The sequence below is a fragment of the Moschus berezovskii genome, chromosome 11, assembly GCF_049115385.1.
Source record: "Moschus berezovskii isolate FMDL1 chromosome 11, NW_MosBer_1.0, whole genome shotgun sequence".
In the NCBI taxonomy this organism is placed as follows: domain Eukaryota; kingdom Metazoa; phylum Chordata; class Mammalia; order Artiodactyla; family Moschidae; genus Moschus; species Moschus berezovskii.
This window is the reverse complement of record NC_142470.1, coordinates 87,398,016-87,424,243: the sequence shown is the minus strand read 5'-3', so window position 1 is coordinate 87,424,243 and position 26,228 is coordinate 87,398,016. Positions and strand designations below refer to the sequence as shown.

General features: G+C 44.2%; 1 pseudogene; it reads left to right on the top strand.

The window, feature by feature from the left end:
• The first annotated feature begins 7,659 nt into the window (after positions 1 to 7,659).
• LOC129540065 (tyrosine--tRNA ligase, mitochondrial pseudogene) lies at positions 7,660 to 14,063 on the top strand (annotated as a pseudogene).
• Positions 14,064 to 26,228: the final 12,165 nt, after the last annotated feature.

Below are 26,228 nucleotides of genomic sequence, written 5' to 3'. Positions count from 1 at the left end.
GAGACACAGAAATAAGGTTACAGGGAGCTACTGGGTGCCGGTTTGTACGTACCTCCATCTTGAAACAGTTGTGAGATGCAAAGGAGAGGAAGAAAGGTGAGAGGAAAAAGTCCCTGACTACTCCAGAAGGAAATCAAAGAAACATTAAAGACTTGGCTCCTGACCAGCTTGTGCGCCCTCTTTAATTCACAACAGCCTCACCTCCCCCTCGGGCATTGTCCCAGTTCTCGTCTGGTGCCCGGGAAGGCATGCTTTCTGTATAGGCCATTCCACAAGGAGGCTGGGTCACTTAATTCTGGAAGGATGTGGTACAGGCCCATGGAGGGAGAAGACAGTTCAACCTCAGACAGAAATATGTGCCCTGACATTTGAGATGTCTTTGGCTAATTCCCTTGGAGACTGGTGTCAGGTAACTGAGGACAAGATTGTACACAGATGCTTGTGTCCATTCCTGTTCTATGAACCGTGTCCAGCATGCTCTCTCCCAGGGGCAGCCTCCTCAGGCCTAGAAACCATTCTTGGTATAGAAACCTTGCCAGGAAACAAATATTTCTGTTGTTTGCAGGCTCAAAGGAGGCTGCTGGGTGAGCCAGTGCCTCAGGGACAGCAATGCACTCAAAGGGCAGGGGACTGATTAAAGTTTCAGAAAACAGGATGGATTAGGTTAGGGAATGCAAAACACAGAAGGCTGAGGGTTTCTGAACATACCAAAGAAAATTTTTTTGTAGCACCTGCCCATGAGTTTTGCCTGATTATTTAGTCATCATCACAACCAGGCAAGGGCTTCCCTGGTGGCTCAAATGGTTGAGAATCTGCCTTGAATGCAGGAGACCAGTGTTCAATCCCTGGGTGGGGAAGATCCCCTGGAGAAGAGAATGGCAACCCACTCCAGTATTCCTGCCTGAGAAATCCCATAAACAGAGGAGCCTGGCAGGCTACAGGCCATGGGGTTGCAAAAAGTCAGACACAAGCGACTGTCGCAAACATACAACCAAGAGTTGCAAAAAGAGCTCAGAGCTAGATCACTTGCCTGAGGTCATTCAGCCAGTAGTGACAGAGCCAGGGGTCCATCTAACTTGAGATCCACGCTCTGTCCATCCCATCATGTGGCTCTCTAGGAAGAACACATTAGGGTCTGCAATTAAGGGAATAAAGGAGGCACTCAGGGATTCTCTGTTTCTTCAGCATGAGTGTTAGGTTACACATAAGTAGGATTGGTTACAATGGAAATGGATTATCTCAGGAAGTTAAAGGAATCCCTTTGGAATTATTGCCCTATCCTGAATTAGAAAAACACATGCTGAAGAGCACTGATCGCAATTGAGAGGGAGTGCAGAGGAAAAGGAATGTATGTAGTGTCTGAAAGTGGTTCTGGAGAGTCATAAAAGACGGGGAACCGCAGAAACCTCCCACCCCTACCCAACGGACACACACACACAATCAAAAAGATTAACTGAAAATTTGAGGGCCTTTTTTCATGCTAAGTCTCAAAGGACTGAGGCTGGGATGTCCGACAAGTGGTGAGGTGGCTGTTTTAGGCTGTTAGACTTGTCCACCCCACCTCCCTGACCCCCAACCCCAACATATGCCACTGCTTATTCCGACACTTGGAAGAGGAGGAGGCAAGTTTGTGCTCAGAGTCATTCGAAGCAGAAGTCAATCTGAGCCTGGGCAGTTGCCCTGCCAGGCAGCTATTGTGTAACCATCCGTGGCTGGCCAGCTGCGTCCTGGGGTAGACCCAGGGTCCCACACCATGGGTGCCAGCAAAGAATGGAATGATAAGGAGAAAAATCAAATGCAAACCGTGACAGCCCCTTTTCCTGCAGGCTTCAGCAGCTGCAAGCAGTTTCGCCACCAGAAATAAGCTCCTTGGGGAGGGGTTCTGTGTGTAACTGGATCCTCTGAAAGGCTCCCAGTCCCTGGAGACTGAAGACAGCTCACCCCCGTCAGGAGCAGAGAGCTGTGCACCCAGTCACAGCGCACAGTGTCAGGTGTTCAGGGCAGACCCTCTGACCAGCCCTGCCTACCTGGTGCCCCAAATGTCCTGAAGGGCTCCCATTCCCCTCTACTCTTTGCCTGCACATGCCTGTTTTTATCCCTGTCTGAACTGTATTCATCCTTCAAGAACTAACTAAAGACACGTCCTCTTTGAAGCCTCCAGGGCCAGCCCTGCCTATGGAGACCACTCCCTCTGTGTTCACTGTCTGTCTAAACCACTCATTCAGCTTTTTCCACAGCCCCTACTCACAGTGAGGTTCACTGACTCGACTTTAAATACGTCTGTCTAGATGACTTTGCTTCTTCTAAAATTTCCCCCAGCACATAGCACAGTTCAGAGTGCACAGTAAACATTCAAATACTTGTTTGATTCCTAAGTATTAATATACATTAACCATGGACAAACTTCTTCCAAAAAAATTATTGGGCTTGCATTATATCCTTTCAGAAATAAATATCCTAGCCTTATGAAGTATATAACATAGAAAGAAGTTCCTGCAAATATAGCAGAATAGAATAGGGCATATCTATCCATATAGAGAAAAAAATAGAGAATATTTTGAATCTTACCATCCAGAATCAACCACTATTAAAGCATAGGATGTACTGTTTCAAATATATATATATTTATAATAGCCCTATGGAGATATAGTTCACATACAAGTGGACACCCATAAAGAAAAAGATAAAATTGGATCTATTTCTTACACTAAAAACCAAGATAATTCTAAATGGGTCGAAGGGCTAAATGTAAAAATGAAACCATACAAATAGCAGAGAAAAATGGGTGAAATATTTTATATCCTAGGAGAGGCAAAATCCAAAACTAATAAGAGAAAACAATAATAAACTTGGCTCCATAGCAATCTTTTTAAAGTCCTAAGTAAAGTCAAAAGGCAAATGAAAATCTAGGAGTGATAAGTGCAAATTCTATCACAGACAAAAGGCTAATATCCTTAACAAGTAAAGACTTTGAAGAAGAAAAAGTCCAATAACTTGATTTTTTTAAATGAGATATAAACAGGCATTGCACAGAAAAAGAAAAGCAAACGAAACCAATGAACTGATGCTCATCACTAGAGAATGGCAAATTTAAGCTACCCTGAAATATCATTTCTTATATTTTAGATAAACAAAAATCCAAAAGTGTGACAATACACTCTATTGGTAAGGTTCCAAGGAAACACTCTGCTACACTGCTGATGGGAACTGAAAATAGAACAATCTTTACAGAGAAGAATTTTGTCATGTCTAGCAACACTACACGTGCCTTTTCCCTTTGACCCAACAATCACAGTTCCAGAAGTCTACCCCAAACATAACGACCAAAACTGCAAAATGACATATACTCTGCAGCATTATCTGCGGTAGCCAAGCCTGGAAACAACTCAAATGTCAATCAGTATGGGACCGGTTGGAAAATTCTGGAACCCACACACAGTGGAATGTTATGCTGCTATAAAAAAAAGGAATAAGGATGGCCTCCAGAAACACAGGGTCAGAAGAAGCGAGGAGCAATACAAACATGCACACATATAAACAACTATGGGAGGATAAAGCCAAAAATAATTTTAAAAAACCAAAAACTTCTCCAAGGCAAGGAAGAGACTGACTCTTGGATGGAGAAGAAAGCAGTCATGGAAGCTATACTTCTCTGTTCATATATTTTTACAATTTTGACTTTCAACCATGTAGATATCTTATAGCATTGTAAAATGAAATCATATTCAGAAAAGGCAACTCCCATCAGTCAAAAACAAACTGGAACAAATGAAACTAACAGTGTATCAAACTGATTTCATAATCACATAGGGAAGAATTATCTCAAGTAACTTTAAAACACGGTATTTTGACTGAACACCCCTAGTGGAATAGCGCCTAGGGACACAGGGAGCCACAAAAACATCTTAAACTGATTTTCTCAGTCTTCCATGTTATTGCACAGGATAAATGACCCAATTTCACCAACAAATAATATGCTTAAAAAGTAAAAGGAAGGCATTATTTTATAGATTAGAAAAGACTCTCAGTTCAGTTCAGTCGCTCAGTTGTGTCCAACTCTTTGCAACCCCATGAATCACAGCACGCCAGGCCTTCCTGTCCACCACCAACTCCCGGAGTTCACTCAAACTCACCTCCATCGAGTTGGTGATGCCATCCAGCCATCTCATTCTCTGTCATCCCCTTCTCCTCCTGCCCCCAATCCCTCCCAGCAACAGACTCTTTTCCAGTGAGTCAACTCATCACATGAGGTGGCCAAAGTATTGGAGTTTCAGCTTTAGCATCAGTCCTTCCAATGAACACCCAAGATTGATCTCTTTTAGAATGGACTGGTTGGATCTCCTTGCAGTCCAAGGGACTCTCAAGAGTCTTCTCCAGCACCACAGTTCAAAAGCATCAATTCTTCGGCGATCAGCTTTCTTCACAGTCCAACTCTCACATCCATACATGACCACAGGAAAAACCATAGCCTTGACTAGACGGACCTTGGTTGGCAAAGTAATGTCTCTGCTTTTTAATATACTATCTAGGTTGGTCATAACTTTCCTTCCAAGGAGTAAGCGTCTTTTAATTTCATGGTTGCAATCAGCATCCGCAGTGATTTTGGAGCCCAAAAAAATAAAGTCTGACACTGTTTCCCCATCTATTTCCCATGAAGTGATGGGAACAGATGCCATGATCTTCGTTTTCTAAATGTTGAGTTTCAAGTCAACCTTTTCACTCTCCTCTTTCATCAAGAGGCTTTTCAGTTCCTCTTCACTTTCTGCCATAAGGGTGGTGTCATCTGCATATCTGAGGTTATTGATATTTCTCCCGGCAATCTTGATTCCAGCTTGTGCTTCTTCCAGCCCAGCGTTCCTCATGATGTACTCTGCATATAAGTTAAATAAGCAGGGTGACAATATACAACCTTGACGTACTCCTTTTCCTATTTGGAACCAGTCTGTTGTTCCATGTCCAGTTCTAACTGTTGCTTCCTGACCTGCATACAGGTTTCTCAAGAGGCAGGTCAGGTGATCTGGGATTCCCATCTCTTTCAGAATTTTCGACAGTTTATTGTGATCCACAGTCAAAGGCTTTGGAATAGTCAACAAAGAATATAATCAATCTGGTCAACACCGAAATCAGATTGATTATATTCTTTGCAGCCAAAGATGGAGAAGCTCTATACAGTTAGCAAAAACAAGACTGGGAGCTGACTGTGGCTCAGATCATGAACTCCTTATTGAAGAAAGTAGGGAAAACCACTAGAAAAGACTTAGGAGACCTAAAACTAAACACACCTATGAGAGGAGAGTTTTTAAATAATCAAAGAAAACAGAGAAATAGTCTGAGAAAATTGGACTCTAATATTATACGACCTCAAGGGATCATTTTTACTTTATTGAATGTGATAATGGTACTATGGTAACTTTTCAAAATCCTTTCTTATTAGAGTTTTTTCCCCTTATGTCTATGTCTTTTTGCTTGTGTGTGTGTGCGTGTTTTAATTTATTCTGAATTTTTTTTCAAGTTTGGCTAGAAGTGAAGTTCCCAGGCATCTGAACAACAGAGCTAAGAGGTGATTTTGGGAGCCCCTGGGTGACATTCCAGGGCTCTGTAACACCAAGTCCTACATCAAACACCTAACTCAATGGTGAATTTTTCAGAAAGTACAAGTGAGAAAATGGAATCTTAAAAGGGATGACTTTATAACACATATTCTATTGGCTCAAGTTGGTTGAAGTGGAAAAACTTTCTCCACAGGTAAAAACCAAACCATCCATCAAAAAGATACAAGCACCCCCTAATAGCTCAATTTACAATAGCCAAGATATGGATGCAACCCAAGTGCCCATCAACAGGCAATGGATAAAGAAACTATGGTGTATACACACACACACACACACACACACTGGAATATTAGTCATAAATAAATGAATTTCTCCCATTTGTAGTATCATGAGCCTAGAGAATATTATGCTTAGTGAAATAAGTCAAAGACAAATACTATATGATATCACTTATATGTGGAATCTAAAAAATAATACAAATGAATGTGTTAGGTAGGTAGAATAGGTAAGTGAACTGAAGTCGCTCAGTCATGTCCAACTCTTTGCGACCCCGTAGACTGTAGGCCACCAGGCTCCTCTGTCCATGGGATTTCCCGGGCAAGAATACTGGAGTGGGTTGCCATTTCCTTCTCCAGGGGATCTTCCCGACCCAGGGATCGAACCCGGGTCTCCCGCATTGCAGGCAGACACTTTAACCTCTGAGCCACCAGGGAAGCCCCCAAGAATAGAGAAAAGGAGTCTAAAATGGAGGTGGCCAAAAGACAAGGAAGGGAAAAGCCCGCGAAAATAGAACAAAAGAAGGTCTGAGGACTGGAAACAGCAACAGACTCACAGATACAGAAAACAACTAATGGTTACCAAGAGGGAGAAGGAAGTGGGGAGGAGGAACAAATTAGGGTTATGGGATTCAGAGGGACAAACTACTACATATAAAACAAATAAGTGATAAGGATATATATTATATAGCACAGGGAGTTATAGCCATTATCTTCTAAAAACTTTTAATGGCATATAATCTGTGAAAATACTGAATCAGTATGCTGAATATCTGAAACTATTATAATACTGTAAATTAACTATATTTCTTTTAAAATTTTTTAAAAATCAAACCATCCAAGGCCATGAGCACAGGCTTTCGAGCCAAACTGCCAGTTCAAATTTCAGCTCTGCCACTTCCTAACTATGGGGCCTTGGACCAGTTTCTCAGCCCCCCTGTGCCTCAGTTTCCTTATCTTCAAAGGAGAGTGATAATAATACCTACTTCCCAGGGCTTTTGTGAGTAAATGCATGTAAGTTAAATACAAGTAAAGTACTAAGAGCAGTGACCAGCACCTATGAAGCACAATATGTCAATAAATTATTTTTATTTATTTGTTTTATTTGTAATAAAATTATTATTTTTATTTGTTTAACTTTATTATTTATTATTATTATTTTGGCCACACCTCGTGGCTACAGCAGCTTGTGGGACTTTAGTTCCTCAACCAAGGATCAAACCAGGGCCCTCAGCAGTGAGAGTGTTAGAATCCTAACCACTGAATCACTAGGGAATTTCCTCAAGAATTTAATGTTTTAAATACATTTATCAGTCATATATATTGCTTCTTTTAGTTTTCAAAAGAAATAAAGTTTACTGAAATTCCTCAATAAGCTGTCTACAATTTTTGCTGCACCTTTAAATAGAGAACTTATTAGTGGGGATATATAACCCAGTAGATCCTGACATCCTCCTCCAGCTCTGCTCTTGCAATGATGCGCCCTCTTCCGGTTGATTCAGGGATGGCGACCCCTGGGGTCTGAGGAGTTGAAACAGACAGTGAAAAAGCAGTGAAAAGGCAACCGATGGAACGGAAGAACGTATTTGCGAATCATATACTTGGTATATATCATATACTTGGGGCTTCCCTGGTGGCTCAGCTGGTAAAGAACTCGCCTGCCAATGCAGAAGACACAAGAGACACGGGTTCGATCCCTGGGTCTGGAAGATCCTCTGAAGAAGGAAATGGCAACCTACTCCAGTATTCCTCCCTGGAAAATTCCATGGGAAGAGGAGCTTGGTGGGCTACAGTCCATGGGGTCACAAAGAGTTGGACTCGACTGAGCGTGCATGCACATCATGCTTCGTAAGGGGTCACTATCCAGAACATATAAAGAACTTCTACAACTCAATAACCACAGCAACAACAACCACCTACTTTTAAAGTGGGCAATGGATTTGACCAGATATTTCTCCAAAGAAGATATACAAATGACCAACGAGCATATGAAAAAATGCTCACCATCATTATTTATCAGGGAAATGCAAGTCAGAATCACAGTAAGATAATACCTTACACCCACAAGGATGGCTACTGCCAAAAAAAAAAAAAACCCAGAAAGTAACAATTGTTGGCCAGGATATGGAAAAATAAGAACTCTTGGGCACTGCTGGTGGGAAAGTAAAATAGTGTAGCCACTGTGTAAAACAGTATGGTAGCTACACAAAAAATTAAAAATTGAATTACTATATGATCCAGGTAAGGGACTGAATGTTTGTTTCGCTCTAATTTTCATATGTTGAAATCCTAACCCCTGCTGTGATGGCATTTGGAGCCAGGGTCCCTGAAAAGTGAGATGGTTAGGTCATGAAGGCAGAGCCCTTATGATCAGATTAGTGCCCTTATAAAGAAGACCCCACAGAGCTCCCTCACCCATTTCACCATGTGAGAACACAGCAAAAAGACTGCCATCTATGAACCATAAACAGATCCCAGCAGACACCTAATTTGTCCTGATCTTGCACTTTCCAGCCTCCAGAACCCTGAGAAATAAATTTCCCTTGTTTGTAAGCCACCCAGTACAAGGTCTTCTGCTATAACAGCCCAAACAAACTAAGACAAGCCAGCAATCCCATGTCTGGGAATACAGCCAAAAGAATCCAAGCGGGATCTTGAAGAGATATTTGCACCCTCATGATCATAATAGCACTATTCATAATAGCCAAGAAGTGGAAGCTACCCAAGTATCCACCAACATGTGACTGGATAATTAAAATGTATATATACGTACAATGGAATATTAGTTAGCCTCAAAAAGAAACGCTGGCACATGCTGCAACGTAAAGAAACAGGGAGGACATTATACTAAAGTGACATAAACCAGTCACAAAAAGTCAAATACACTTATGTGAGACATCTAGAGAAGTCAAACTCATAGAAACAGAAAGTACAATGATAGTTCTGAGGGGGCTAGGGAAGTTGTTTGATGGGCACAGAGTTTGAGTTTTGCAAGATTAAAAAGTTCTGGAGAGTGGTTGCAAGATTAAAAAGTTCTGGAGAGTGGTTGCACAACAGTGTGAATATACTTAGTGCTGTACACTTAGAAATGTTTAAGATAATAAATCTTGTGTCCTTTTCCACAATGTTTAAAAAGAGAGACAAACCAGGTGCAAAAATAATTCTAAAGAGTTTACTGAGTAATGTCAACTAGTTGGAAAATAAAAACATGATTTTGGGTCCTATAATTACTAACTAGTCCAAATTGGTCCATCCCTCTTTTCCTAAATAGTGGGTCCTTAATCACTTTTTTGCCATATTCTATAGCTTTCCAGTCACCTTTGATCATTTCAGATTTAAGACTGAGTCTGTAACTAGCAGGACCCTATGGGGCCTGTCCTCCTGGTCAAATGAATCTAAGTATGTGATTCGCTGCAGCAGTTCAAAAACACTTTTTCTGAGGAACAGAGCAGGAGGAATCAGGATCCCTGACTTCAGACTATACTACAAAGCTTGATTACTGCAGTAATCAAAACAATATGGTACGGGCACAAAAACAAAAACACAGATCAATGGAACAGGAGAGAAAGCTCAGAGATAAACCCACGCACCTATGGCCACCTGATCTATGACAAAGGAGGCAAGAATACACAATGAAGAAAATACAGTCTCTTCAATAAGTGGTGCTGGGGAAACTGGACAACTATATGTTAGGGAAAGTAGAACATTCCCTAACACCATACACAACAATAAATCCAAAATGGATTAAAGACCCAAATGTAACGGCAGACACTATAAAACTCATAGAGGAAAATATAGGTAGAACACTCTCGGACATAAATCACAGCAAGATCTTTTTCAATCCACTGCCTAATAATGAAAATAAAAACAAACAAATGGGGCCTAATTAAACTTAAAAGCTTTTGTACAGCAAAGGAAACCATAAACAAGACAAAAAGACAACCCTCAGGATGATAGAGAATATTTGCAAACGAAGCAACTGACAAGGAATTAATTTCCAATATACAAATAGCTCATGCAGCTCAATAACCAAAAAACACACAACCAGAAGAAGAAGACCTTTCTAAACAGACATTTCTTCAAAGAAGACATACAGATGGCCAACAAATGTGAAAAGATGTTCAACATCACTATCAGAGAAATGCAAATCAAAACTACAATGATTTATCACCTCACACAGGTTAGAATGGCTATCATCAAAAATTCTACAAACAATAAATGTGGAGAAAAGGGAACCCTCCTACACTGTTGGTGGGAATACAAATTGGTACAGCCACTATGGAGAACAATATGGAGGTTCCTCAAAAATCTTAAGATAGAGCTACCAACATAGACAGCATATTAAAAAGCAAAGACATCACTTTGCCAACAAAGGTCCGTATAGTCAAAGCTATGGTTTTTCCAATAGTCACGTATGGATGTAAGAGTTGGACCATCAAGAACGCTGGGCACTGAAGAATAGATGCTTTCCAATTGTGGTCTTGGAGAAGACTCTTGAGAGTCCCTTGGATGGAAAGATCAAACCAGTCAATTCTAAAGGAAATAAACCCTGAATATTCATTGAAAGGATTGATGCTGAAGCTCTAATACTTTGGCTACTGATGCAAAGAGCTTACTCATTGGAAAAGACAATGATGCTGGGAAAAATTGAAGGGAGGAGGAGGAGAGGGTGACAGAGGATGAGATGGTTGGACAGCAACACCAACTCAGTGGACATGAGTTTGCACAGCCTCAGGGAGATAGTGAAGGACAGGGAAGCCTGACTTGCTGCAGTCCATGGGGTTGCAAAGGGCCAGCCACGACTTAGTGACTGAACAACAACAACAAATATGACCCAGCAAACCCACTCCTGGGTATATATCTGGGAAAAGCAAAGCAAAATTTCCTAACATGAAAAGATAAATGCAGCCCAGTGTTCACAGCAGCAGTATTTACAACAGCCAAGACATGGGAGAAAGATCTTTGACTTTGTTTCCACTCAAATTGTAAGGAATATTTAGACATTTCTCTGCCAGGACTTCCAAGCCTCCATAAATTATATTGTCATTAAGTTTCAACTGTCACAGTTTATTTAAGTTGGGCAGCCAGGCCAGGGAACTTTGTTCCACATTAGCCATACTTAGAAACTCTAGTTTTTTAAAAAGTGTCATTCAGGCCCTCAGTTTCCCCATTGTTCTTTCACACAGTAGATATTACCAGAAACAGACAAAGCAGAACTAGATAAACCAGTGCTCAATGGCTTCCCAGGGCTACAGTTCCCTAGCACAAGAATGGAAGATTTCTTACCTATTGTTTCAGACAGTGGTACAGAGGAGCCTCGGCCTTGAGGGGATTTTTCCAAACACAACTCAGGCAGTGCCAGGTGGCCAAAGGACTCCTCGTCCCAGAAGGGAAAATCCAATTACAGCGGGCACTCCACTCAAAACCAGGTGACCAAATCATATGTCTTCCCCCCTCAAAAAGAAAATCTCCAATCAACGCACCCCAGAAAGGCCCCAGTGTCCTCACACTCCAGGGTCTGCCACTTAGCAGAGGTATCTCACAGATCAGAGCAAACCAGACAGACACCAGGGTCCTGGTTCACCTTGACCCTCTACCTCTTCTCCCTCTTTCCCGTATCCCTCAGGCACACCAGCTTCGTCTTCATCATCTTCACCCCAGCCTCATCACCCTTTCCCTTAGTCCAGTGCTTCACCAAGGTGGCCGCACGCTTCCTGCAGTGCATTGCACGGTGATTTAGTTCCGCAGGCGGGTTAGGAGTCTTGCCCCTGGGACTTCGTGAGGCCTACGTGGACACTCAGGGGTTGATGGTGGTGCAGAAGGCTCGAGGTCTGTTCAAGGAGTTCTTCCCCGAGACAAGTGCAATGACAGAGCTCCCAGAGCTCTTCCATCGCGACCCAGCGGAAACTTTCCCCAGGACCATCTATGGCGGCCTGGGCCCCAGGCCGGCTCGTCTCATGGCGAACACCCGCGGGCACTGCTGGGCCTCTTCTCCTCCAGCGAGCTGGCCACGGCGCGAGGGCACTAGTGCGAGGCGCCGAGCGCCCCTGGAGAGTGGAGTGGTGGTTCCGGGGAGCACCAGGCGATGGTCGCGGGGCGCATGCCTTTGCCCAGGGCTCGAGGCCCTGGCGGTCCATCACCTGCAGCTCTTCACTAATGGGAGGACCTGCGGCAGCTTCGTGGTGCTGGACCCCTCGCATGTAGCAGAAGTCTCTCTCGTGAACTTCCTAGAGGCAGTGGGCGGCCCCTTACGCGGGAGGAGAGGGGCACGCTGCTGAGCTGGCTGGGCGCTTAGACTGGGCTCAAGAGCCTAAAAGGCAATGGCTTATACCAGGTACTCCAGGCCTATGATTTCTTTTCCTTTTTTTTTTTTTTTTTTGGAGAATAATTTCTTTACAATATTGTGTTAGTTTCTATTGTACAAGGAAGTAAATTAACTATATGTATACGTAGAGGCCTGGCGTGCTGTGATTCATGGGGTCGCGGAGAGTAGGACACGACTGATAGACTGAACTGAACTGAACTGAATACGTGTATCGAAATGGCGACCCACTCCAGTGTTCTTGCTTGGAGAATCCCAGGGACGGCGGAGCCTGGTGGGCTGCCGTCTATGGGGTCGCACAGAGTCGGACATGGCTGAAGCGACTTAGCAGCAGCAGCATGCATATATCGGGCTCAGACCATAAAGGACCTGCCTGCAATGCAGGGAGCCAGGTTTGATCCCTGGGTTGGGAAGATCCCCTGGAGAAGGGAATGGCTACCCACTCCAGTATTCTTGCCTGGAGAATTCCATGGACAGAGGAGCCTGGTGGGCTACAGTTCACGAGGGTCACAGAGTTGGACACAACTGAATGACTCAAACTTATACGTATATCCCCTCCTTGGACCTCCCTCACACCACCCCCACCCCCCACCCCTCTAGGTCATCACAGAGCACCGGACTGAGCTTCCTGTGCTAGATGGCAGGTTCCCATTAGCTGTCTATTTTACACACAGTAGCTAAGAGTGGGACACGACTGAGTGACTTCACTTTCACTTTTCACTTTCATGCATTGGAGAAGCAAATGGCAACCCACTCCAGTGTTCTTGCCTGGAGAATCCCAGGGACAAGGGAGCCTGGTGGGCTGCCATCTATGGGGTCGCACAGAGTCAGACACCACTGAAGCAACTTAGCAGCAGCAGCAGCAGTGTATGTATATCAGTGCCACTCTCCCAATTCTTCCCACCCTCTCCCTCCACCTCTGTGTCCACCTGTCCATTCTCTGTGTCTGCATCTCTATTCTTGCCCTGTGAATAGGTTCATCAGTACTAGATTCCACATATATGTTAATATATGATATTTGTTTCTCTCTGACTTACTTCACTCTGTATGACAGACTCTAGGTCCATCCATATCTCTATATATGGCCCAATTTTGTTCCTTTTAATGGCTGAGTAATATTCCATCGTGTATATGTATCACATCTTCTTTAACCATTTCTGTCAGTTAGGTTGCTTCCCTGTCCTGGCTATTGTATCTAGGCTTGTGATTTCTACTACCTGTTCCAGCTTTATGGACGCTGGGTCTAACTAGGTGGATAATATCATATCCGGATATGAGTTCATCCATAAGTTGACTGGAGAAGACATATTTGGAATCTATTCCTCTAATTACAACTGGAGCAAAACTGGGAAAGTCCACTAGCAATGCTGTTTGGCTAAACAGAGATAAAACATCACCATTTGAGTTGTATCAATTCTTTGCAGACAGCAAGATGGTTTGATAGAAAAGTTCCTGAAACCCTTCAGTTTTCTGCCCCTTCCAGAGATTGACCACATACATAAATAATGCAGCTGCATGTCAAAGAGCCAGTGAGGTGGGGTCTTCAGAAACAACTTGCTGCAGAAGTAACAAAGCTTGTCCACCACCAAGAAGGACTGGACTCTGCTAAAAGATGTATACAAGCCCTGTGTCATAGTAGCATAGATGCACTAGAGGTCATGTCTGATCAAACTCTTTTATAATTTTTAAAAGAAACTTCATTTTCTGAGTTAGTTCTTGACCCTAGATTCTAGATACCTGCCGAAAAGCAAATGCCATTCCAGAGGCTCTTGGATGATAACAGAAGGCAGAATCAGTATAAATAAGAAATCCTGGTAGTGTTTTAGTTGTTGGACAATGTATTCTTGAGAATGGACTTTGGTTACTTAAGATAGAAAAAGGAATTTCTACATTAAAAAATACCATCAGCCATGATGAAAACTCCACATGGTGGTTCAAACAAACTTATCCACCACTTATTCTCAAGACACATGAACTTATTCTGTTGCTTATGCATATCATAGAAGAGGCAGAAGGACAGGGAAATCTGTCCCAGGAAAGCCCCATAGGGTGCTGCTCAGTAACATGAGGACAAGAAGGGGCAGGCTTTGTAGGCAGCACTGTTCAACGACATCAGACATGCACAAAGCGGGGTCCTGGATATGAGGTTGGAACATGCCCAGGACTCTATTTCCTGTTGCCTCTGGCTCAGTCTGCTTTGAGGAGGGACAGAGACAGCTGTGTGACCTTTCTCAGGACCAGAGCGTTAGCACAGGTAGATCAAGTTGAAAGCACTTAAGTTTGTTCATGCCAGTGAAGAAGCATTGGCCTTGAAAATAGGATCCACTTATGGTTTACCTTTTTCTTTGTCTCAGGGCATAAAATTCGCAAAATTTCTCTTGCAGCCAATCACAGCTTTCTGTGGGCTTCATGCAGAAGCGCCAGCTGTCTCTCCATGATTCACTGTACCCAGCTCATTCTAACCTGAATGACACAGGCCAAAATGCACTGGCCATCTGTCCTGCCTGCTTTGAATTCCCATCACTGTACAGCCTGATCTTAGCAGAGGCAGGCCCGCTCAAGGAAACAAAACTGGAGGTTAGCTCTGACCCGTCACCTGCCATGTGATGTTAGACGAGTTAGTCTGAGCCCCAAATTCATCGGAAAAATAGGAGTGAATACTATTAATATCTGCCCGCAGTTAGCATCAAATGAGGGATGAGCACGGATGTGCGCTGAAAGTGACACGTGACACAAAGGTAGGACGTAGTGATGGTGACGTGTATCTTTAAACACTGAACGCCGCGTCTCTCCTCCTCTGGAGACCCGAGAATGGAAGTGTGTGAGGACGCGACAGCATCTGCGTTCCCAAGGGAGAGGCTGTGCATGAAGACGTGACAAATAATCCCGCTGGCTCAAAATTAACACTGGTGTCCCAAAAGCACTGCTTCCAGCCCCCTGGTGTTTTGGGCCCTCCCTTTCTGTGTTCCACCTCCCTGCTCTATTTCTATGGCACCTGTCACCATGGTTTCTAGGTGCTCAAATGAACACATTAAGTTGAAAACAGCTGTATGTGGGAAGACACACCCCTTATTTCCCAAAGCTGAGCTTGGAAGAGGGGTGGCCCGGTAGAACTGAGTCCCCAAATGGTGGAATCTTAAGATTTCATGTGGGAGAAGAGAAGCAAATAGCAAATAGCTATCAAATGCCCACAGGGTGTAATGCTTTATTAGCTGCCTGGAGATTCAGAGTAATGATTCTGTGTTCCTTGCCCTCGAGGACTTATAGCCTCTAAGGCAATAGCAGACTCTCCAAATATACTGCTAGTGTAGGGACACTGGGTTATACCAGGGCTTGTCCTTGCCAAGGGTAGATGGATACAATACAGATGAGAGCTCACCTGCAGAAAAACACAGTTCAGTCCAGAAGTGAACTCTGTCTCGTCTCATACTGTGCCAGGCACATGCATGCTAACAGGTGGGAGCCATCATTATGGAGATGTGTTAAGCGGGAAGAAGGGGGATGAGTAAAGACCTGCAGGATGGAGCAGGCAGAGCTTACTCCAAACCAAGAGATGGTTCTTGCATCTCATTTAGGAAAGCTGACTCCTCTTGAGCCATGTTTGTAAAAGTCTCAAATAACATCCAGAGAAGTCAGATCCTTGGTTCTAGCTTCTCTTCTACTGCTATGTCATTAAATAATCAAAAGTGATTACTTAATCTTGTCTGGTAAATGTGGAGTTACAGACCTTCAGAGTTGGATAAAACCCTAAAATCTTGCCCATATTTTGAGAACCATAAGTCAGAATACAATTGACCAAACATCTTTATTCTGTTTCCAAAATCAAGAGGCTTTCAAAGGGTTATGGAGTTTCCAGGACATGTCATGGCTTATAGTCACCATCACAGGGAGAATATTGAAAACAGGACTGTTCCAAAAACCTGAGACAAGGGATGGGAGGACTGGATGGCTTTCCAGAAGGATGTTGCTTCCCAAGGTGGTCAGAAGCATCTCCTTGAATATCTCCATGGGGGCTAGTTTACTATTGAAACAAAAAAAAATCCATTTCCTAGTAATTTATTTCTTGGTCCCGATTTTGCCCTCAGATCCTACACAGGAAAAAAAAAAAAAATCTTCTCTTCCAAGAACATTCTAAATATTTAAAAGAGAGACTGGTCTTTGCATATCTTCTTTATCCTAAACTTAAACATCCTTAGTTACAGCAACTGTTTCTTGGTTCCCAGGCCTGTCATCCAGGATGACCTTTAAGCTAGCTGTATGCTAATGGACCACGCATCTTTTAAGAGAGATGCTTTGACCAGAGTTGTGCCACACGTTAGCCACAAGGGGACGGTCGAGGCCCCCTTAGTCTGGAAAGGAAGCATCCGGAACCTGGTCGAGGGTACAGAGTTGGGCATTCTGCTGACCTCTTCCACTCTCCTCTTTAGGATCTCCATCCCACAGAAGCACATGCCTCTAGTCAAAAGGACCAGGACTTGCCCCCTGTGTGGCGATGGAACCTGCCCTGGCCAGCAGGACCAAGGTGAAGCCAGGTAGAGGAGATAGGGAGTGACTGACCTAGAGCTCTACTCTAGACCAAGAGCAATGCAGAGGTCCCTCTGCCAGGCCTACTCATCAACCAAGTAAAAAAGTTCAGATAAAGGGGCCCAAAGAGGTTTTTCACTTAGTTTGAGGGAAAAACTTGCTTGAGGTGAGCGCTTGCTCACCCAGTAGCAAGGGCTGGCCAAGACCTAGCCATCTCCATCTCCTTCCAACAGAGTAACAGCTGACAACCAAGAAAGAATAAGAAAACTACAGTGAGATCATTACATCCCTTGGCCCAGATGCTGTGCTGCTATTAATGCAAACAAACCTGGCATTTACTTTTTTAACCAGCTTCTCTATTGGCTCATATCAAAACCACGGGTTACAGGGAAACCTGTTTTCCTAAATAGAAACTAAGCCTAGATCTTGCAAGGTTTAGCATCAGCGAAGGCAAAGAGGAAAGGCTGGTTATCTAAGGACCCCCAACTCCATCACTAAGTTCTGGGTGCTCTCACTTCAGGTATCAGGTCAACCCTGCACTGGTACCTGGGGCTACAGCCTTCTGTCCCAGCTCCAGGCTAAGAGTAGAACCACACCTCCCCTCGTCTGGTGGTTTTCTCTCGACTCTGCTAAGAACAAGTGGCACTGCCAGTATGGGAGTTGCCTCCAACATAGCTAATTTGTCCCCAGAGTTCACAGGTCCTAACCCAATTCACTCAGTATCTGAGAGACCTATAAGCTTGCCCAAAGGGTCTGAAACAAGTCTTCACGAATCTCCCTTGGGTCTCTCATTTATACACCATCCTCCAGCCCTGCCCCTCAAGAGTCCCCTCATTGGCAATCTTGACATCCTCTCTCTATATGCAAAGTGAGATCACTGGCTCTGCAGCCCACCAGAATATTCTCTGCTCAGACAGCAGGATCAGATTTGAGAAATATTCCTCTTTAATGGAGTGACATAATAAATGTCTTCACCCTTCAGTCAGGAACCTGCCTTTTCATGGAGAATGGTGCCCTTAAGAACAACAGCAGTATTCACGAGGTAAAGTAGATGGCCAGTACAGTCTTGGGCCAGGAAAGGCGCCACAGACTTGGGCAGTCACTGAAGTATCTCTAGCAGGTCTGGGTGAGGGGCCACCTTTGCGGGGGGTGCCCCCCACCTCTGTGGCAGCTAGGACCTGCTTCATGTAGTAGGAGGTGTGGAACAGCACATGGCCTGTGATCTGAGAGCTGAAGAGGGCCCAGGAAGGAGCTTCCTTCAGGATATGCCTAGCCCCACGGCAGTGCTGACCATGGGAATGGGAGCATGTGCCATAGAGGGTTGCCTTCCCGTTCAGGAAGCCAGTGAAGTCCTGGGAATTCACCGTGTACAGGCAGGCTAATGGGAGAGGGAGAATTGGTACCCAGGCCCCTGCTCTGATGGGGTCTGCACCTTCTGGAGCACTGTGCCCTCTGCCAAGGCCACAAAGCACTGTTCTGCCTCTCCAGTTGTGTCACTTTCCTCCAGTACCAGGGGGAAGGGCCGATCTGCCAGTCAAGGAGTCTCAGAACCCGTGCAGGAGGTCCTCAAGACTGCTGCCAGGTGCTGACTCCATACGTCAGGGCTCTGAGGGGTCATCATACTTGCTCTTCTCAAGACTAAGATGACTGTCGTGAGAAGGATAATTATATGTCATAATTCCAGCTTTAATAGCCATTTTTGGAAAGAGGCGAGGTTATAAAGAAATATGCCTGTGCCTACATGGATAAATACATGAATTTTAAGTACTTGGAAATGCTTAAGGGCTCATTTCAAGAGTTCTTAGGCAAAACCACCCCCTCTTAAATGAATTCCCTTTACGATGGTGGAGCAAATTCTGAAAGGAAGCCTGCCTCGGGCTGGGAAGGCGGCCTGGAAGGAGCAGAGCGCTCCTTCAGTGTCCGTGGCCGGAGACCAGATCGCCCTCCCGAGGCCCGCTCGGTTCAGTTAGTTCAGTTCAGTTCAGTTCAGTTGCTCAGTCGTGTCCGACTCTCCGCGACCCCATGAATCACAGCACGCCAGGCCTCCCTGTCCATCACCAACTCCCGAAGTTCACTCAAACTCATGTCCACAGAGTCGGTGATGCCATCCAGCCATCTCATTCTCCGTCGTCCCCTTCTCCTCCCGCCCCCAACCTTTCCCAGCATCAGAGTCTTTTCCAGTGAGTCAACTCGTCGCATGAGGTGGCCAAAGTATTGCAGTTTCAGCTTTAGTATCAGTCCCTCCAATGAACATCCAGGATTGATCTCCTCTAGAATGGACTGGTTGGATCTCCTTGCAGTATAAGGGACTCTCAAGAGTCTTCTCCAACACCACAGTTCAAAAGCATCGATTCTTCAGCGGTCAGCCTTCTTCACAGTCCAACTCTCACATCCATACATGACCACGGGAAAAACCATTGCCTTGACTAGACGGACCTTGGTTGGCAAAGTAATGTCTCTGCTTTTTAATATACTATCAAGGTTGGTCATAACTTTCCTTCCAAGGAGCAAGCGTCTTCTAATTTCATGGCTGCAATCAGCATCTGCAGTGATTTTGGAGCCCAAAAAAACAAAGTCTGACACTGTTTCCACTGTTTTTCCATCTATTTCCCATGAAGTGATGGGACCAGATGCCATGATCTTTGTTTTCTGAATGTTGAGCTTCAAGCCAACCTTTTCACTCTCCTCTTTCACTTTCATCAACAGGCTTTTGAGTTCCTCTTCACTTTCTGCCATAAGGGTAGTGTCATCTGCATATCTGAGGTTATTGATATTTCTCCCAGCAATCTTGATTCCACCTTGTGCTTCTTCCAGCCCAGCGTTCCTCATGATGTACTCTGCATATAAGTTAAATAAGCAAGGTGACAATATACAACCTTGACGTACACCTTTTCCTATTTGGAACCAGTCTGTTGTTCCATGTCCAGTTCTAACAGTTGCTTCCTGACCTGCATACAGGTTTCTCAAGAGGCAGGTCAGGTGGTCTGGGATTCCCATCTCTTTCAGAATGTTCCACAGTTTATTGTGATCGACACAGTCAAAGGCTTTGGCATAGTCAATAAAGCAGAAATAGATGTTTTTCTGAAACTCTCTTGCTTTCTCCATGATCCAGCGGATGTTGGCAATTTGATCTCTGGTGCCTCTGCCTTTTCTAAAACCTGCTTGAACATCTGGGAGTTCACGGTTTACATACTGCTGAAGCCTGGCTTGGAGAATTTTGAGCATGACTTTACTAGCGTGTAAGATGAGTGCAATTGTGCGGTAGTTTGAGCATTCTTTGGCATTCCCTTTCTTTGGGATTGGAATGAAGACTGACCTCTTCCAGTCCTGTGGCCACTGCTGAGTTTTCCAAATCTGCTGGCATATTGAGTGTAGCACTTTCACAGCATCATCTTTCAAGACTTGAAATAGCTCAACTGGAATTCCATCACCTCCACTAGCTTTGTTCGTAGTGATGCTTTCTAAGGCCCACTTGACTTCACATTCCAAGATGTCTGGCTCTAGGTCAGTAATCACGTTATTGTGACTATCTTGGTCGTGAAGATCTTTTTTGTACAGTTCTTCTGTGTATTCCTGCCACCTCTTCTTAATATCTTCTGCTTCTGTTAGGTCCATACCATTTCTGTCCTTTATCGAGCCCATCTTTGCATGAAATGTTCCTTTGGAATCTCTAATTTTCTTGAAGAGCTCTCTTGTTTTTCCTATTCTGTTGTTTTCCTCTATTTCTTTGCATTGATCACTGAGGAAGGCTTTCTTATCTCTCCTTGCTATTCTTTGGAACTCTGCATTCAGATGCTTATATCTTTCCTTTTCTCCTTTGCTTTTCGCCTCTCTTCTTTTCACAGCTATTTGTAAGGCCTCCTCAGACAGCCATTTTGCTCGAAGAGCGGCCCTTTCGCGCGGGTTTAGAGGTCTTGGACCTCCTCCGCTTCGTCCCCGCCCTGTGGAGGCGCAGCTGTGGGGTTTCTGGGCACCAGATGGCGCCACTAGGCAGCCAGCGCGCCGCTCCAGGTGCGAGTCCCGGGACCGGGCGGGGATCCGGGGTAACCCGCCTTCTGAGCCTTCTCCCAACCTCTGAATGCACCCGGGTCTCGGTCCCACCAACCCCGCGCCTGGGGCCAACTTCCTCCTTCAGCAGAGCTGCTGAACAGTCTTGTAAAAAATTTTTCCAACTGCCCACTCCTCCCAAATCAATTTAAAAATAAAAAAGAAACTGGTAAGGGAAGCTGGCGACAGTGAACACAACAGCCTGAACACAGGCCACAGCAGAGGTGCTGTTTAACAAAGAGGGGACATGTGTATGCCTATGGCCAATTCATACTGATGTATGGCAAAAGCCATTACAATACTGCAATTATTCTCCAATTAAATAAATTTAAATATAAATAGAGAAAAAGGGGGGTGGGTGATGGAGTTAGCGTTCAAATTTGGTTAACAGCCTTGTGTACAGTATTTAACCTGCATATCACCTCATTGCCTCCTCTGTAAATGCCACTAATTTATATTGAGCTTGGCTTGTTGACAAGAATTAAATGAATTAATACACTGCCTAGACGTGTGTATTTAGTATATGTATAGATTAAATTATATGATATTAAATACGTATGAGTATCTATACATTATATAAAACACATTATTATATTAATATATGTACATAATATAAAGTTATATGCCAAGCACAGAATAAGCACCAATAATGTTATATTTTACATTTTAGTATGTAACTTCTATGAATTATTTATTTTAAAAAAAGTTCTTTCATTTGAACAAGTCATACCTTTGGGGTTCTTTGTTAGCTTTTTATATGAAAATTTTTGAATGTTTACAACCGTAGAGAAAATAGTATAATGAACCCCCAAAGACCTATCACCTACTTTCAATAATTATCAACACATGGCTAGTTCTGTTTCATCTGTACCCCACACCCTCTTCCCCAGTCAGCTGCAAATCCCAAATCTCATCTCATTTTGTCTGTAAATACTTGACTATTACACAGTATTTTTAAAGTTCAGCGTTATTTAATATTGTCTCTGTGCAATCTGTTGTAGTCATCAGTCCCGAGATTTCCCACAACACAAGAATCTTTTCCACATCAGCATCTGACATAGAAGCTGGAACTGAATGTTGAATCAGTAGCAGTTTCTTTGCCAGAAAAGTACTCCCATTTCTCAAGAGACGTTTTCTCTCTACTGAAGGAACCGTGGGTTCAGCCCCTGACTCCCTCCCAGGGAGAATCCAAAGGCAGCTCTGGAATCCATGGTGACCCACCCCAGGCTGAATTCTCACCATCGGGGAAAGAGATGTCTCCTAAATAGTTAGATACCTGCACACAGAGCAGGATATGATCCATTTTAAGAAGGAAACCACTTTTCCAGACACTTGAAGATTTTAGGATATACACCCAATATTTCCGGGTGGAACAGGGTCACACCACTGGAACCATTGTCTCCTAGAGGGTTCTTTTTACAACGTCACTGTCACTTTCACACTGAAACTGTAGCCAAAATTTTCCCCTCGAGGCATCTTGGAACTGTGTTAACATTTTAAATTAATGACTTAAGACAGAAACATACACACATACCCCTGCCTAATATTGCTTACATTAAGACCCCTTTGAGACAACAAGACAGGAACTAGACAAATAATAGAGTTCTCATTCAATTGTTTGAAATTCGCACTACATACTGCCTGACCAATGATGCTGACACGATGGGAGGCAAGATCAGGCAGCACTGAGGGATGTTTTTGAGCTTCTTTGGAAAGGGTTAGCTTATTTTCTGTGTAATAATAGCAGTAGCCAGCATCAGGGTGTCTGGGACCTTCTGATATTTATATTACAAGACACTTTCAACAAAAACACCATATTTAGTCCTCACAGCCCTGTGAAGTTGGTATTATGCCCATTTTGCAGAGGACACTGAACAAAAAATTCAAGGGAGTCCACACACATAAACACACACACACTTTAATTTGTGGCTTGAATAAGCTAAGTGGATTCCCTCACTGAAACAACAGTGCTCTACAAACCTCAGTGCTGTTTTTCTTATATTTATAAAGCAGGCATCTCAAAAGAGGCATCTTCCTCTCATTCTCAAAACAGGAAAAAAACGTGACCACATTAAATCTAGCAGAGACTGCTTAGACCAAGGGACATAATTCCCAATCCCTCCAGTCTCTTTCAGCAAGCTCCACGAGTTATCACAATTACACTTTTGACACTTGCAACACCTTTTCTGATCATCGTTCTCTGGTGTCTGGATCAGGATGCTGAGAGTGTGATAATGATACATCTCCAATTCCTATGGCCTCTGCACCTTGGGGATGAGATTCCTTTGGGATCAAGAGAGCTGAGCAGTGGTTGACTCTTTTTTTGAGTCCATCCTTCTGTTAGGCTACCAAGAGGCAAGGCAGAGACACGAAGGGCCAGAAAAGATGTCTTTTAGGGACCAGAACCCTCACACACTTCCAGGAGAGGGACATGGAGGTGACCTTTATGTCCCTGGCTGTTGGCCAATGTACTGAAGCCTAGATTAAGAACTCCTCAAGATCCTTTTCTTCTTTTAAAATCCAAACTTTACAAGCTTGATCCTTCTGATAGATGTAATCATTCCCTTCTTCCCATCACCATGGTGATCTGGGTATATTTCCTATGACTTTGCATTAGATTTGTTGATATACTTTCAGCTTCCCCACTAGATAACGAAGATCAGCTATTTATCTTTTAATTCCTCAGTGCCCAGCCTCATAGAAAGTAGGTCCCCAATAAACATTGGTTGATTTGATTATTCTAATCATGGAGGCAACTGTTGACTTGACTTTGCTCTCTTGTACACCACCTGCAGTGTGGTACATGTTGAAATTTTTTGTGTCATTCACAACTCACCATGAATTTTTTTTGCTTTGAAATATAAATGCTCCAGATACAAATGCTAAAATTATGTCCCACTCAATTATGTCCCACTCTTTGTGACCCCATGGACTGTGGCCCGCCAGGCTCCACTGTCTATGAAATTCTCCAGGCAAGAATACTGGAGTAGATATCCATTGCCTTCTCCAGGGGATCTTCCTGACCCAGAAATCGAACCGGGTCTCCTGCATTGCAGGCAGTTTCTTTACCATCTGAGCCACCAGGGAAGACCCTCCAGATCCAAAACCTCCTTGCTAGGTGAGAGATGCACTAGCTTGAAGGTCCGCTGAGGTACCATTAACTGTAAAATTCAGCAACCACTAGAGGCAGAGCTGGTGAGGAAAGAGTGGGTGCAAAATTTAGCTCTGGACACCTATCATCTATTTTACCTTCCTTGGGGTCAGTTGCCTCCTTGGGCTAAAGTGAAATGGCCCACTTTGGTCACTCACCTACAGTAAGATGTGAAAGAAGCTAGAACTGACCTTCGGAGCTCAGCGTTGTCCTTCCCATTGGAAGGAGCCTTTCTCTGTGTGATGGCAAAGCCCTGGCAACAACACACAAGTGGAAGGGGTTATGGTCCATGGACTTCAGGGTTAGAAGTGGGAATCCCTCTGCTGATGACTGCACTCTGAGGGGACCTGTTTCTCTTGCTGTCTCCACCAGCCCAAGGTGTGGCTGCCTTTCACAAAGCGTCCCTCTCTATAGCATTTCTTCCTTCCACCCTATCCCATGAAGGCTTGCTGTGTTGGACATCACCACCCCCATCATTCATTCTCTCCCATGTCCAGCTGGGACAGTGGGATTTCTTTTGAGCAAGACAGTGTTAAAAGGGGCTGAGGGTAGGGTTGGGGGGCTTGTGTTTGGTGATTCTGGGGAGGGTTCAAGGAAGTGGAGCTCTGCTCTGGGTTGGATGTTGTCAGGAAGCAGGGATGATTCTAGGATTGGTACTTTACTACTATTTTTTAAATTTATTAGTTTAATTGGAGGATAATTTCTTTACAATATTGTGGTGGTTTTTGCCATACATCGACATGAGTCACCCACGGATACACATGTGTCTCCCCATCCTGAACCCTCCTCCCAACTCCCTCCCCACTCCATCCCTCTAGGCTGTCCCAAAGCACTTGGTACCTTATTCTTTATCTAAAAGGCAGAAGGTGCGAAGCAAACCCACAGCTGTAATTGGTAGGAAGCCAACTTCACTCATATTACCCAGGATAGAGTTTGGTGGCCATTTTTGTGGTCTAGACGATTTCTTGATTACGATTACAGTCAGACATGATTCCAGAGGAGTCTTGTTTTTGTCTCCATCCATCAGGGTCACAAAGTGGTCTTGTCTGACATGGACCCTTCAATGAGATGGTGTTTAAGGAGAATGTGCCCCACGCTGACCAACAGCGCTGGGCCAGCTGCTCTTCCCTTTCTCATTCTCCTTCCACTGCTGATGTTGCTGGCATTACTGTGCACAATTTGATGTCCCCTGCCTCCGTCCCTCCTTTGAGCCCCATCTGGACCCTAGATCTTGCCCTTTACCAAGTTTCTGCTTCCCCCTCACAACTGAGCCCTACTTGTGTGTGTGCATGCCCATGGAGGCTGAACCCACGTCGAGGGCCCAAGCATTTCTTAAGAGTGGGACCAGACTGGGAGGGCTGATTGCTCGAGGAGCCCAAGTGGGCCCTCCACCGGTGACCACCCAGCAAAGGGTAATGGGGAAGCGAGAGGAAAGGCATTTCTCCTTCCGTAACAAAGATACTTCGGGAATCCCAAAGGGAAAGAGCTCTGGCAGAGCGCTGAGCACCGCCAGCGCCCCCTCGCGGCAGGCATCTGCCTTGAAAGTAAAAGTGTAGTCGCTCAGTTGGGTCTGACTCTTTCTGACCTGATGGACAGTAGCTCTGTCCATGGAATTCTCCAGGCAAGAATACTGGAGTGGGTTGCCATTCCCTTCTCCAGGGGGTCTTCCCGACCCAGGAATTGAACCCAGATCTGCTTTGCAGACAGATTCTTTACCATCTGAGCCACCAGGTGTGTTAAGTTCTTTTGTTGTTGCTCAGTCACTCAGTTAATGTAGGACTTTTTTGGGAACCCATGAACTGTAGTCTGCCACGCTTCTCTGTCCATGTGATTTTCCAGGCAAGAATATTGGAGTGGTTGCCATTTCCTTCTCCAGGGTTGTGCTAAAGTCTCTCCTGTGCTAAACAGCAGAGTCTGACTCTGAAACCACTGGGTGGGTTTTAGTACAGAGCTGGGGATACTGCAGAGTAAAAGACTGAACCATATGAACCAACATACACCCACACACTGGTGAGGCCTGAGGAAACAAAGGTTATGCTTTTTGTTTGTTTTACAAGAACACTTGTAAAATGTATAATACACACTTACTGTAACAATTTAAACATTTCAGATTACAGAAAGATTAGAAAGAAAAAAAAACATAAGGTGTCTCAGTAGTAAAGAACCTATCTGCTAATGCAAGAGACAAGGGTTCGATCCCTGGGTCAGGAAGATCCCTTAGAGAAAGAAATAGCAACCCACTCCAGTATTCTTGCCTGGGAAATCCTATGGACAGAAGGAGCCAGCAGACTTCAGTCCATGGGGCGGCAAAAGACTCAGATATGACTTAGAGACTAAACAACAATTCTCTCTTCCTC